This window comes from Thunnus thynnus, chromosome 16, assembly GCF_963924715.1.
Source record: "Thunnus thynnus chromosome 16, fThuThy2.1, whole genome shotgun sequence".
NCBI classification, from domain to species: Eukaryota; Metazoa; Chordata; class Actinopteri; order Scombriformes; family Scombridae; genus Thunnus; species Thunnus thynnus.
Genome location: NC_089532.1, coordinates 19359590 through 19372573, shown reverse-complemented (window position 1 = coordinate 19372573; position 12984 = coordinate 19359590). Strand labels below are relative to the sequence as shown.

The 12984-nt window shown below is 40.5% G+C and overlaps 2 pseudogenes; both read right to left on the bottom strand.

Moving 5' to 3' along the window:
* Window positions 1-1044: 1044 nt before the first annotated feature.
* LOC137199316 (cytochrome P450 1B1 pseudogene) lies at window positions 1045-3624 on the bottom strand (annotated as a pseudogene).
* Window positions 3625-4678: 1054 nt separating this feature from the next.
* LOC137199318 (cytochrome P450 1B1 pseudogene) lies at window positions 4679-7682 on the bottom strand (annotated as a pseudogene).
* Window positions 7683-12984: the final 5302 nt, after the last annotated feature.

Sequence of the window (12984 nt, the reverse complement as noted above, 5' to 3'; positions counted from 1 at the left end):
CCCAGTTTCAGTTAAAAACATACAATCAAGATTGTTCTTCAAATCATTGATTTAAAATGTTTTTCCTGCCAAGGACCTGACGTTTAATAAAGGTAGATTTAGTGTGTTAAAAGTATTATCTGCCCAATTTCTTAACAGGCTGCGGCTGATGGGGAATGAATGCTAAATTTGATACATTTGCAAAATCGGTTGGGTGTTTCCTGTTTCTATTCTTTTTCTATTACCTATTAAAACAGAAATTGAGGAAGCTACTGGCACACAGGGCCCCGGCTTGTCCCGGGAAGAGTCCTTAGTGCCATTAACCTCGCAACCTGGACCCAGAAGATACCAGTTAGAGCTAGATTAGATTCTAATGCCCTCGTGTAGGGGTGGGGGAGTGAGTGTCATAACTGTGATTATTGTGTCAAAACTAGCTGAGGACTTAAAAGTGGACTTGTGTCACTTTTAAGACTTTAAAGTGATTATTCATGATTCACTCCTTATGCCAAAATGGTAATGTTTTATATCTCTAGTCTCTTCTGTACTTATTATGACAGTTAAAGAGATGAAAAACAGCCCAGTGTTTTGGTAAATGGGAGTTAACACTGACTGTGCTGAATCTCAATGTTTCATAAAAAAAAACACGATATTGCGGTCAAAAGTACACAGTGATCCATGTTAAACATTGATGAGAAAAGCTTGTGGCTGCTTACTGTTGCCTGTACTGATGTAGTGAGTCACAGCCTGCTTGTGAGGACTTGACCTCTCTGGCCTCTGTGATTCATAACACTTTGGCTGCTCTGGATGATGCACCCCACAGAATCAGTTATAAATCATTTTATAATGTTCATTGTCAATTTAGGGCTTTAGTCACACTGTAGAGTACATGTATTACACAGGACTGTCATGTTCACTATGAAAACATTATTTAGCTATTCTATACAGCTTATTGCTCAGACAATGTGGTTTTCATTATAAATCATGTTGTAGAATGATATATGTATATATATGTGTGTAATGAAGAAATAAGACCAACAACAAAAAAAACAACAATTGAAATTAGTAGCTTTTAGACATATGACATGAGTTATTACTCATGATTTATTTGCACACTGTATTTATTTGCACACTGTATTTGTAATAAGCTCAAACATGAAAATTTCATTACATACAAGGATAATTGAGTGTCTGGATGAATTATTGTTCAATTGAGACCAAACAACTGGCACATGATTTCTCCCCATCAGCGAAAAAAGCACTTCTGTTTATCACCACCGGTTTATATTGCAATTTAGGGTTACTCTACCAAATACCCTCATATAAATAACAATACATACTTAAGGTTTAATATGAGCTGTGGTTTTTGTTCACCACATCAAAGCTTTTATAACATTTTTTTTTTCCTGTTTCTTACATGGTGTAACACAGCCAGTACATATATATTTGGGTTTTCTCAGTCTCTTGCAGTCACAAATTTTGAGAGTAAAATAGCTTAAACAGTTCAGATATGACTCACATGCTGTCTAATGGCATTTACAGGATACTTTTTATACATGAATTGACATATTTTGTGACTGAGTGAAATAACAGTATTGTCTTTGGTTAGAATTTTAAATGTCAGCAGAAATAAGAAAGCTTATCATTTGATCCAAACTGAGCACAGCATTTTTGACGTTAATAAAAGCTTATTACATGAAAATCCTCTGTGATACAAGGCATAAATATTTATTTTAGAACACATACCTTATATTACATTGCTGTTGGAGAAAATTTTTTCATTGGTCTTTAAGTAATTCTCCCCTGAGTTTGGCAGTGATCTTGTAATCTAAAGGCTTCAGTGTTAAACCATAGGAGCAGTTTAGAGACAGGTCTTCATCGGGGCCTTTCTCAAAGCTACATTGGTGAAGAAGAATTGCAAAGAACAAAAATATCTCTACTTTGGCAATTTGATCCCCAATACATCTTCTCTTCCCTGCTGAGAAGATCATAACGCTGTTGGTGAGATCCTTGTCCAGGGAGCCATTTTCGTCTAGGAAGCGTGAGGGGTCAAAGATATGTGGATCCTTCCACTTCAGGGGGTCATGATTGATAGACCACTGATTGATGAAGACCACCATGTCTTTGGGGATGTGGAGACCTTCGATAGTGACGTCTGAGGTTGTGGAATGCGGGATGGTGACGGGGACAAAGCTTGTGAATCGCATTGTTTCATAGATGAAGGCGTCTAGGTAAGCCAAGCAACCTCTGTCCTCCACAGATGGCAGCCTTTTTCGCCCCACCACCTTGTCAATGAGCTTCTGGAGTTTCGTCTGGAGTTCAGGATGTTTTGCCAAGAGAAGGAGAATCCAGTGAAGAGCAGTGGAAACAGTATCCAGACCTGCGCCAATCAGATCTGACACTGTTCCTTCTGTGTGACCTTTAGTGAGTCCGTTGTCACTGTCAGCCTTGTCAATCACACCAATAATGGCATCACTCATATCCCTTGTTACCTCTGGATCAAAGGTCTCTCTGTGCTCTTCCACCTTACTCTGGACAAACCCAAAGAACTCTTGGTTCAGGTCTTTGAAGTTCTTGAAGATACTGCGGACTGGATTGGGGAAAGACTGAAGCCATGGCATTACGTCTACCAAGCTGCCAGCCCCCACTGTCTGTCCAAACTGATCTATCCTCTGTAACAAGGCTCTAAACTCAACATCATCATGTCCATAACGTTTTCCAAAGCACAAGGCACAAATCACATTAGCTGCAGCTACTGTCAGCTCATGAGCAGGGTTGAAATACTGGCACTGAGCACTGAGTTTAAGGAAAATCTCAACTAGGTCTGTGGCTTCAGCCACAATTTGCTGCTCAAAGACTTTTTTTGTCTGGCTGTTGGCAGATGAGAATGCTCTGATTGTTGATTGAGCAATCTTTCTGTGCATCTTCCACTGTTTGCTGTAATTGGTGAAAGTCATACTTTTCCCCCCTGAGACAGCCTGAAAAGACACAAAGTTTGGTCTGCCTGCAAACTCTGTGCTGTGCTGTACCAGAGCCTGACGTATTGCCTTGTCTCCATTCAGAACCACAATATCGCTGCAACCTAGCCGTATCTGGTACACATTGCCATATTTTTTAGCTAGTTTGGCAAAGGTGATGTGAGGCATTTGGCCCAGCTGCATGGCGTTGCCCACCACGGGCCAGGCAAAGGGTCCTGGCAATCTTCTCTTGAGCCTCAGGTTCCTGACCCACAGACAGGCTTCCAGACAGACAAGGAAAATAAAGGAAGCAACCAGAGCAGGCTGGACCTGTCCACTCCATTCTCTCATGATGCTGCTGCCCTTCACACCAAACTCAGTGTCCACTTGAGTCATCGTGTTATCTTGTAGTTCACCTATCATCCACTGTGTCCAAGAAAAAGCCAATTTTCACTTAAAACTGGAAACCATTTGAAGAGGCTCTTCTTAGTAGAGTCTTAAATATATTAAATTCAAATTCTTTTTGTTGTTGTCGTATATTATAATAAGATTGACAAAATATCCATAGCAAAAAAAAAGGACTCCAAGCAGCGCTCACATGCTGTTTCACCCCTCCTCCACTGAAGTCAGTGAGAAGAGCTCGATCAGGTTGAGTGGTTGGCTGTAACGCAGACGCTTCAGATGACCACTTTAGAAGAATGCAGATTCAAGCCTTAACACTTCGCTTATATGTATCTCTATGGTGGGAGGGGTCAGCGACTCAGGTTTTTTATTATCTCTCCCCTCCCATTTTGACCACAGCCTGCAGACCTTAGTCCTATTCCCACTCAGGCCTGCTTCCAGCAGTGTCCCTTGTAGGATGACGGAAAAGGAGAGCAGCTACTTAATAGGCCCTGTTGCCAAAAACTACAGATTTACAGTTTTATTGCCAAAGAACATAATAGAGATTACCATGACACTATTTAAAGATAAACAACTCCACATACCAATTAGTTCATGTTTAAAAATAATGCACTTCATCAATGTGATGGAATGGATGGAAGTTTACATTGGTAGCATAACGGGTAATTAATGGACAAAAACTGAAGTTGATTGTTTTTTCCTCTGAGGTTATATGGCTTTGCTGTTTGCACTTTCCTATGGACTTTGCACTTTGCTTTTGACTTTCCATGGCCATTTTAAACATGATTCAGTGTCTGTTATTCACAGCCAAGCTGTTTATAACAATCCAGGGAAAAGGGCTCTGGGATATCACCATGAAAGCTGTGGGTTTTTTGATTCAAACACTGAACATACACAAACAGCACCATTTATTATGCTCCATAAAACATATATTTTATACAGTGTTAATGTCGGCATAATAGCCTTTTAAAGAAAGGTCATTGAGATAATGTAGCTGTTTGGATTGTGGCTGCATCAAAATAGAATTCAGAACAGAGGACTCTTGCTATAAATATGCTTATGTGGGTGTTTGTGCAACAAAATGTTAAAACTTAAAAAAACATCAGCTTGGATTTTAGTGATAAGTCAAGTATTCCAGAGTTCTCTATTTTTATAACAATGAGTAATGACAAACATCTAAACAATGGTGGTACCACATGTCACATTGTTGGCACATATCTGACAGTGCTGACGCTGGCTAAATAATGCATTGAGACTGAGACATTAGTTTCAAATTGTAGTCAGACATATACATAGTAGAAAACTGCTGAATAGATGTAAAAATTTAATCCACACACACAAACTGACATTTTACACTGACCATTGACAGTTCATTTTATTCATTTCAGATTTAGCTTATTTTTCCATTTTCCATCATATAAAGCAAACACATTGATAACAAAGTATCCTCTATCATGAATGCTTAAACAAAACAAACAAAGACCCACTCTTGCCTTGACACAGAAAGAGACACACATCCATAGGGTATTATAGCATCAATTCTTGAATAAGAAAGTGTAGTGAAATCCATGTAGCTTTGAAAATCTTACTTTGTAAACTTTGTAAACAAACATGGTTATGATAATGCCTCATGTGTGAAAAAAATGCTGCACATCTGTATCGTGTGAACTGATGAGACTTGTGTTTGGCATTGGGGTAGCCTCAGTGCTTGTACAGTAAAACAGAACCCTGGATACATAAAGTTTGAGAAGTGTTCATGGTTCATGGCAATGTCTCTTCTTCACTGATGGATACTCCTTGATGAAAGAGTTCCTCTTCGCTTCCCAGCTTCTCTTTTTTTCTTTTCATCAACATTCTTTGTTTAATGTGTTCATATGCTTTGAGTACAGTAGATAGTGAAATAGATTAAACTTCATTACATTTATTTTCATACCTGAAATATGAACTTATAAAAAAATATTTTGTAACTGCATTATGTGTCAAAGGTTAAATATATTTTTACATATTAAAATTGAGAACAATTAGTCATCAAGTGACTTCATAACATTCACAAGCATTTCATATACATTTATGTTAGTTTAAATTGACATTTAGGGGATGTAGCTAATTCCTGCACATGTACATGCTCAATATTGAATGTAAAACAAGCACATAACTCAGAATTACAATTATGTACAAAATCTGATCAAGTATATTTTGTGAAGCAGAACTGTAATACCTTTTGCACTGATCCCAACAGTCCATGAGCTTGAATTCTACCTGTAGCTAACATTACATCTTTGAAATCATATTCTCAGCCCTGCACCAACAATAATTCAAATACAGACCATGTTAAGATATTCATTAAATATCATCATTAAATATGAAAGTCTTACAACAATAGGATTTAGTGCACGTATGCTGATACTCACTGTTTAATGTTATTGGTGGGGAAGTGTTTAGTCTTTTCTGGCCTTGAGTCACAGTATTGGGATGTTCATGCTGGGGAAACTAAGCCAAGCAGCTTTCCCCTGAGCTTGGCGTTGACACAGAATCGGAGGGGCTTCAGCGAGAGCCCATAGGAGCAGTCAAGAGTGAGGGGCTGAGAGGGGTCGCTCTCAAAGCTACACTGGTGCAGCAAGACTGCCGTGAATAAAAACACTTTCACCTTGGCTATCTGGTCACCAATACATCGCCTTTTACCCATTGAAAAAATCATGACATTGTTGGTCATGTCTTTATCAAGAGCCCCGTTTTCATCGAGGAAGCGTGTGGGGTCAAAGATATGTGGGTCCTTCCATTTCAGGGGGTCATGGTTGACAGACCACTGATTGATGAAGACCACCGTATCTTTGGGGATGTGGAGACCTTCTATAGTGACGTCTGAGGTTGTCGAATGCGGGATGGTGACAGGGACAAAGCTGGTGAAGCGCATTGTCTCATAGATGAAGGCGTCCAGGTATGCCAGGCTGCTTCTGTCCTCAATTGATGGCAGTCTGTCTTGGCCTACCACTTTGTCTATGAGCTCATGTAGTTTAGCTTGTATGTCCGGATATTTAACCAGGAGCAGGACAATCCACTGCATGAAGGTTGATGCTGTGTCTTGACCTGCTCCAATTAAATCTGTGACAGTTGCTTCTACAAACTCTTTGGTCAGTCCGCTGTCCTTCCCGTGCTCAATCACATTGATGATGGCATCACTCATGTCCCGGGTCACGTCAGGGTTAAAGGACTCTCTGTGCTGCACCACTTTATCTTTCACATAGGCGAAAAACTCCTCGTTCAGGTTTTTAAAGTTTTCATAGACACTGCGGACCGGGTTAGGGAAGGACTGAAGCCAGGGCATGACATCTACCAAGCTACCTGCCCCTATTGTCTCTCCAAACTTGTCCACCCTTCCCAACAGGGTCCTGAATTCCAGGTCATCATGTCCGTATCGCCTCCCAAAGCAGAGAGCGCATATCACATTAGCAGCAGCTACTTTAAATTCATGAGCAGGGTCAAAATACCGTCCATCAGTGCTGTGGCGCAGAAATACCTGCACCAGTTCCATGGCCTCAGCCGTAACATGCTGCTCAAAGGCTTTTTTGGTCTGACTGTTTGCAGAGGAAAAGGCTCTAAGGCTGGACTGGGCAATTTTCCTGTGCGCTTTCCACTGTTTGCTGTAATTAGTAAATGTCATGCTCCTGCCTCCAGAGATCATCTGGAAAGAGGCAAAGTTTGGTCTGCCTGCAAACTCTCTGCTGTGCTGTATCAGAGCCTGACGTATCGCCCTGTCTCCATTCAGAACCACAATGTCACTGCAACCTAGTCGTATCTGGTACACATTGCCATATTTTTTGGCTAGTTTGGCAAAGGTGATGTGAGGCATTTGGCCCAGCTGCATGGCGTTGCCCACCACGGGCCAGGCAAAGGGTCCTGGCAGTCTTCTCTTGAGCCTCAGGTTCCTGACCCACAGACAGGCTTCCAGACAGAAGAGGAAAATAAAGGAAGCAACCAGAGCAGGCTGGACCTGTCCACTCCATTCTCTGATGATGCTGCTGCCCTTCACACCAAACTCAGTGTCCAGTGCCATTGTGACAAATTTTCTGCGCCCGTGTTCCTCAAAAAAAAGGACAAAAAAAGTCTTTTCAACAAAATGTGTTCAGTGATTGAATGTTTGGATAAAAAATAATTAATAAAGCTCTTGTATATCCATGTCAGATGAGAAAAATATTTCAGATGTGTTAATCAAATACCAGTGAGGTCATTATGATAAAGACTTAATGAAAAAAAATGACAAATGAAGTGAGTTAGGGTGAAGTTTTTGCCTTTAGTCAGTCTTTTCATCAAGATTTAAGGTTTAAGTGCCTGCTTTTTGCTTCACTCCAGCGTCTTATATGTTTTGCAGTTGGTGGGCAGGGCTCAGGATAACTTTCATACTCCTCCCATTGTGGTAGCCCTGCAGACCCCACTACATTATCTCTCCTCTGTCGGCCGCTTCCAGGAGGCGCGCGCTTGTGAGCGTTGAGGGACACCGTGAGCGTGCAGCGTGAACGACCGCCGTCCACTCCAGAGAAAAGACTCAGCAACTGGTGACCGATTCAGTAGGAAACGTGTCGAGCCAATTTGTTTTACTAATTGGAGGACTGGCAGCGTTTGCACATTTCAAAGTGTATCTTTCTAACATGATTTATTTTCTGGCTGCAGAAGACTCAGCGGGCGCACGCGTGCCAGAAAAAAATGTTTGCATAGCTACGGTTTGTCTAACTCTAGACTTGAGTTTACAATTGAATTGAATTTGTGCAAAATCTCTTTATGTGTAATTATATTTCCAGCTACGTGACCATAACATTATTTGTGTATCCAGTTAACGGTCTGTGTTTTGATCCGGTAAAACTTAGTTAGAGATCAAAACAGTTTAATTCTCTGCAAAGAAACTTTGAGTCAGTGAATTTAACCAGATGAAATCTGCATGCAGCAACGTGTCTTTAATGATACGCTTTAATATATGTTTAGTCTAGAACAAGAAATTCAGTAATCTTTAAAACCAACGTTTTCATTTTGTTGTAAACCACTGCAAAGATTAATTTTGTTCGTTTTGTTACTTTGTAATATGAATAAAATTTCTGCTAAAACTAAAGTTGGGAGAAAGTTACGCACCACTTAACCCCGTCCAAAGACTCAGCCAACCGAATTTTATACGTTTTATTTGATTTAAGCACACGCACAAATCATCAGTCATTCATTTCTAATTTTTAGAATTTAACACGGAAGATAAACTTTTAAAAGAAAATATCACAGCTAAGTCTGTAGGTATTTAAAAGGAAAAATGACCACAGATATGATAACACATTACAAAATATCACCAATATCAAAATCAGTATAAGCTCAGTGATCCCTATGGAAATATTAGTCTTATATTTGATTTGTTTCTTTCCTTCATTCAGTCACACTTATTATTCACTTTGGCATCTGGAAGTAGCAGAACATAACTTGACTGAATGCTCATACAACAAACTAGCACAATATTTCAGTGCTGACAAGCCATAAAATATTGATATTTTAATCTGCTTTTACTGAGTTGAAACTTCACGTGCCCACTTAAACAGTCACCCTCCTTTCAAGCTACAGTCCTCAGAAATATTGGGGAGAATCTGAAAGAAAAATAGAGAAAGCAAACAACGAAAAGTCTGAGGTCAAATCTTGGTCATATTTAACTGCTTGCCTCAGGTAATAAATCCCAAGCTCTTTGTTTTTTGTTTTTGTTTGGTTTTTTCATAGTTGCACAATCATGTTATGCACGAGACAAGATTATTTTGTTGTGTATGCTCCATCATCTAATAGATAGTTAGATGGATGGATGGATGAGTGCATGTGTCGTTGGCATTGATCATAAGAATCCATTGAAATTCCTGTTGTATTAATTTATTGAACTTTCAGTTCAAAGTAATTTGATTTCCCAAAGCAAAACATTTTCCTCCTCTGTGCCGAATACAAAATTTGTTTCTTGTTTTCCGACCGACTGTGAAGTTTATTTTTGCAGGGACGTAATGACCCTAATTGAAGGTACTAAAACATTTCCGAAGTAAGTCAGAGGGGCAAAAACTTCACTACCACATAAGCACAGTCAGTCATTATCAGCAGGAGAGGAAGAGAAGGAGGAGGGATGAGGAAAGGAGAGGACATTAGCAGCTCTGGGTATTGAAAAATGATATCAAATTGACTTTTAAAAATGTGTTTCACATCAAATATTAGATGAATGTTAACCATGGGGTCTATTTTTGACCCATCATAAAAACTAATGATAAAGGTAAATTTATTTTTACATTCACCGTCAGAGGTAAAGTCACACAGCGCACGTCTCATTAGTCAAATAAAACATTAACCATGCTCTGTATCTTTATATTTCACCATAAAGTTTAATGGGTTTTTGCACCTAACAGCTTTTGTGACTGATTTTACAACCCTTATACAGTATTATGTGACTTAATCTACAAAGCAAACACTTTACTGCTCCGAAAGATGTGACAGAAAGCTTTTTTATTCACTTACACTTTCACTCACAAACTGTTATACTGTAGGGAATAACTAACAGGTCTTATAGACGCTGCATGCCTAAACTGTGACAACAAGCAGAAAGGCAACAATAAAAGAAACTTAAGTGTAACTACATTATGTGTTATGTGTCATTCTTCCACAGTAATGGTCCTTACACACGCTTTTACAGATGTAGAGAGTTTTGCTGGTTCAGAGCTCTGCCTGAGAGCTGTTTGTCTTGAGAAATGCGGTGTGGCTGAGCACCAAAGCCTCCAGAATGATTCCTCGGTTAACCAGAGACATAGCAATGTCTTCGAATACACTGCCTGCACTGGGGATGACTGTTTCTTCTCTCCTCTATTCCTATAGGGGGAATCCCGCCCCCCCCTCCACCTCCACCAACACCACCACCTCCTCCTCCTCCTCCTCCTCCTTGCCTGAGTCTGCTCCTCGCACACATGTGGCCACTCGCATCCCCATCACGCTAATTAGAGCCAGGTTTGTGGCTGAGGGAGGGGGTGGTTGGGTGTTGGGAGGGGAGGGAGTGTAGGTTGTGTGTGTGTGTGTATGTGGGAGGGGTTGGAGGGGTGGGGATGGTGGTGGGGTGTCGTGTGTGCATTTTGCGTGTGGCTGCTGTGTTTGCCTGTGATTACCCCTTGTAACCTGGCTGTGAAAGGTTGGCCCTGACCCTGCGTTGACTCTGGTTGAGGGGGTGGTATTCGGAGGTGGGGGCGGGAGGAGGGAGGCGGGGATGGGGTCTATATGTTGCTGCATGTCATGCACTAGCGGGTGGGCGCTCACTGTGTGGAGACAGGACCAATGGTAGAGCAGGCTGTCCCGGCTCTGGAGCTAATCATTGTTTACTAGTCTCATTTCCACTTCTCAGTGAGCTACTGTCACGCACACCACCGACAGGGAGGAAGGAAGAGGGAAAGGGGGTAGGGGTTTGGGGTGTGAGGCAGGGAGGGGGGCAGCAGGGAGAGGAAAGCCAGGGGTCCAACAGGCAGTTGGGGAGCTGTTGGGACTTAGGGAAGGGAAGAGCAGAGAGAACACAGGAATCTGAATGAAGATTAAGCTTCTTTTTCTTTCATGAGAGAACAAAGGTGAGCCAAGACTGAAAAAGCTGCACCCAAAAACAACCCAGACAAACCAGTAAACAGACCAACAAAAACATATTCTGGGCCAGAGCCATCTCAGGCAGCCAGGAGGTAACCACCGGACATTGCTAGTTTGAGATGGTGATGTTTGAAATGAGAGAGTTTTCATCTGCCAGACCACAATATGCGGAAAGAGAGATACTTGGAAAAATTGTCATTGTTTGACCTGATTGTTGTTTGTGTGTAAAAAAAAAAAAAAAGCCTGAGAAAAATGACCAGCAGAGGCACAATTTACTCCAGTGGGCTTATACAAACTTGTCTGGTGGTGAAAGTGGTGTAAGCAGTATTTTGACATATGTGTAAGAACAACTCTGCACTGTTGAATTTAACTCTCAAGGCTTGCAGGTCATATTTTGACATGGTCTTGATTATGTTAAAAAATGAAAAGGAGACAAATTAATTATGCCGAATTTGGTTTTGGTTCTAAACAAAGTTCATTGTATGAAGTCTGAAAATGTAAAACCATTGAAATATCACTTTCCATGTATTTTTATGTGCACATTGTTTCAAAAACACCACTGTGGATCATGTGTGTTTAAACATGCCTTCATAATCTAAAGGAACGCAGCATCAAAATGACTATGGCCTTGTACACCATGATCGTTCTGCTGACAGTTTGTGTTAACCACAGTTCATCCATAGCACAATGAACCACTGCTACACAAAAGGAAATTATTGAATTATTGAAAATTCAATTTCTTGTTTGTGTTCTTGTCAAAACCTCATGTCTGAAAGGATGTTTTACAACAAAAAGAGACCATAGTGAGTGAAAAAGCAACTATATAGGCAACCTAATATAAGATGAGGTGAAGTTAAATATCGCTGTGTTCATCTGGAATTAAAAATACCATTTCAAGGAATCTGGTTATCTGCTGTGTTAGACTCACTGTACCCAAAGATGTGTTGCTGCAGGCAATATCAAACAACCCACATAGGAGAGGAGAGCACTACTTTTAGAAAATGCTTTTCTGGAATTATTTTAGGTCCTTGGTTAAACCATGAAACTTACTTAGAAGTCTTCCAAAAGTATGATTTGTAACCTTAGCGCAATATTTTCTTACGCATACTGCACTTTCATGTGGTTCCGTAGTTGAATATAGCGGCAACATATAAAGTTAGGGGCTTGATTCACCTCAGTGACCACCAACAGTACAATTCTTCACACTTGTAATACTTCAGGGAAATATTAATTTAGAAAAATTATTCAAAGTTACAGACTTTCAGCTATTACTGTATAAAATATTCAAAGTGGTACACAGTAATTGGATTAAAGACAAGAATGAAAGTTGCATGCACTTACTCAGATCAACTTTAAATTTTAGGTCAAATTCCGGCCTAAAAATAAAACAAAACTATAGGAATATAAAGTAAGAGTAAGAAATAAAGATGATGAGAAAATGTAGTAACAGTGAGGTCACACACTATAATGCAAACAAACCTTAAGTTGTTGTATTATTAATTAAGTTATTGATTAAGATAATAGCCGTTTTTTTTTGTCTTTTCCCACACTCCTCCTGAACTGAACAGTTCCCATCTTCACTGAGCGCAGGCTGCGTGATAAATCTTCACTTAATGTGGCACCCAAGGACTGGAGCCATGTATTATGTACAGTATAGGGATATTTGTTTCTAATCCCGTAGAGTTTTTGCGTGCTAGGGGAGCAGAGCGGGGATGAGCTTGCATGCCATTCTGGCCTGGTGTGTGCGGAGCTCGGTCGCTGAACCCCGGCTTCACCGGGGAGCGGGGGCGGGGGGGAGGAGGAGGTGTGTGGAGCTGTAGCTGAGAGATTACAATGAGACAAGGGAGAAAGCACAAGTAGAAATGGCTTCCAGATGACCCCGACTCCGTGAGCTCTTAAAAGGCTGGCTGAGACATGGGCAGGACAGTTCATTAGGCATTTCCCACCTCCTGCCAGATATAAGAACTACATTAGCCTATTTGTTTAATACTTTAAAAGAAACTGTATGCCACTGTAGCAATATTAGGCTATAAGC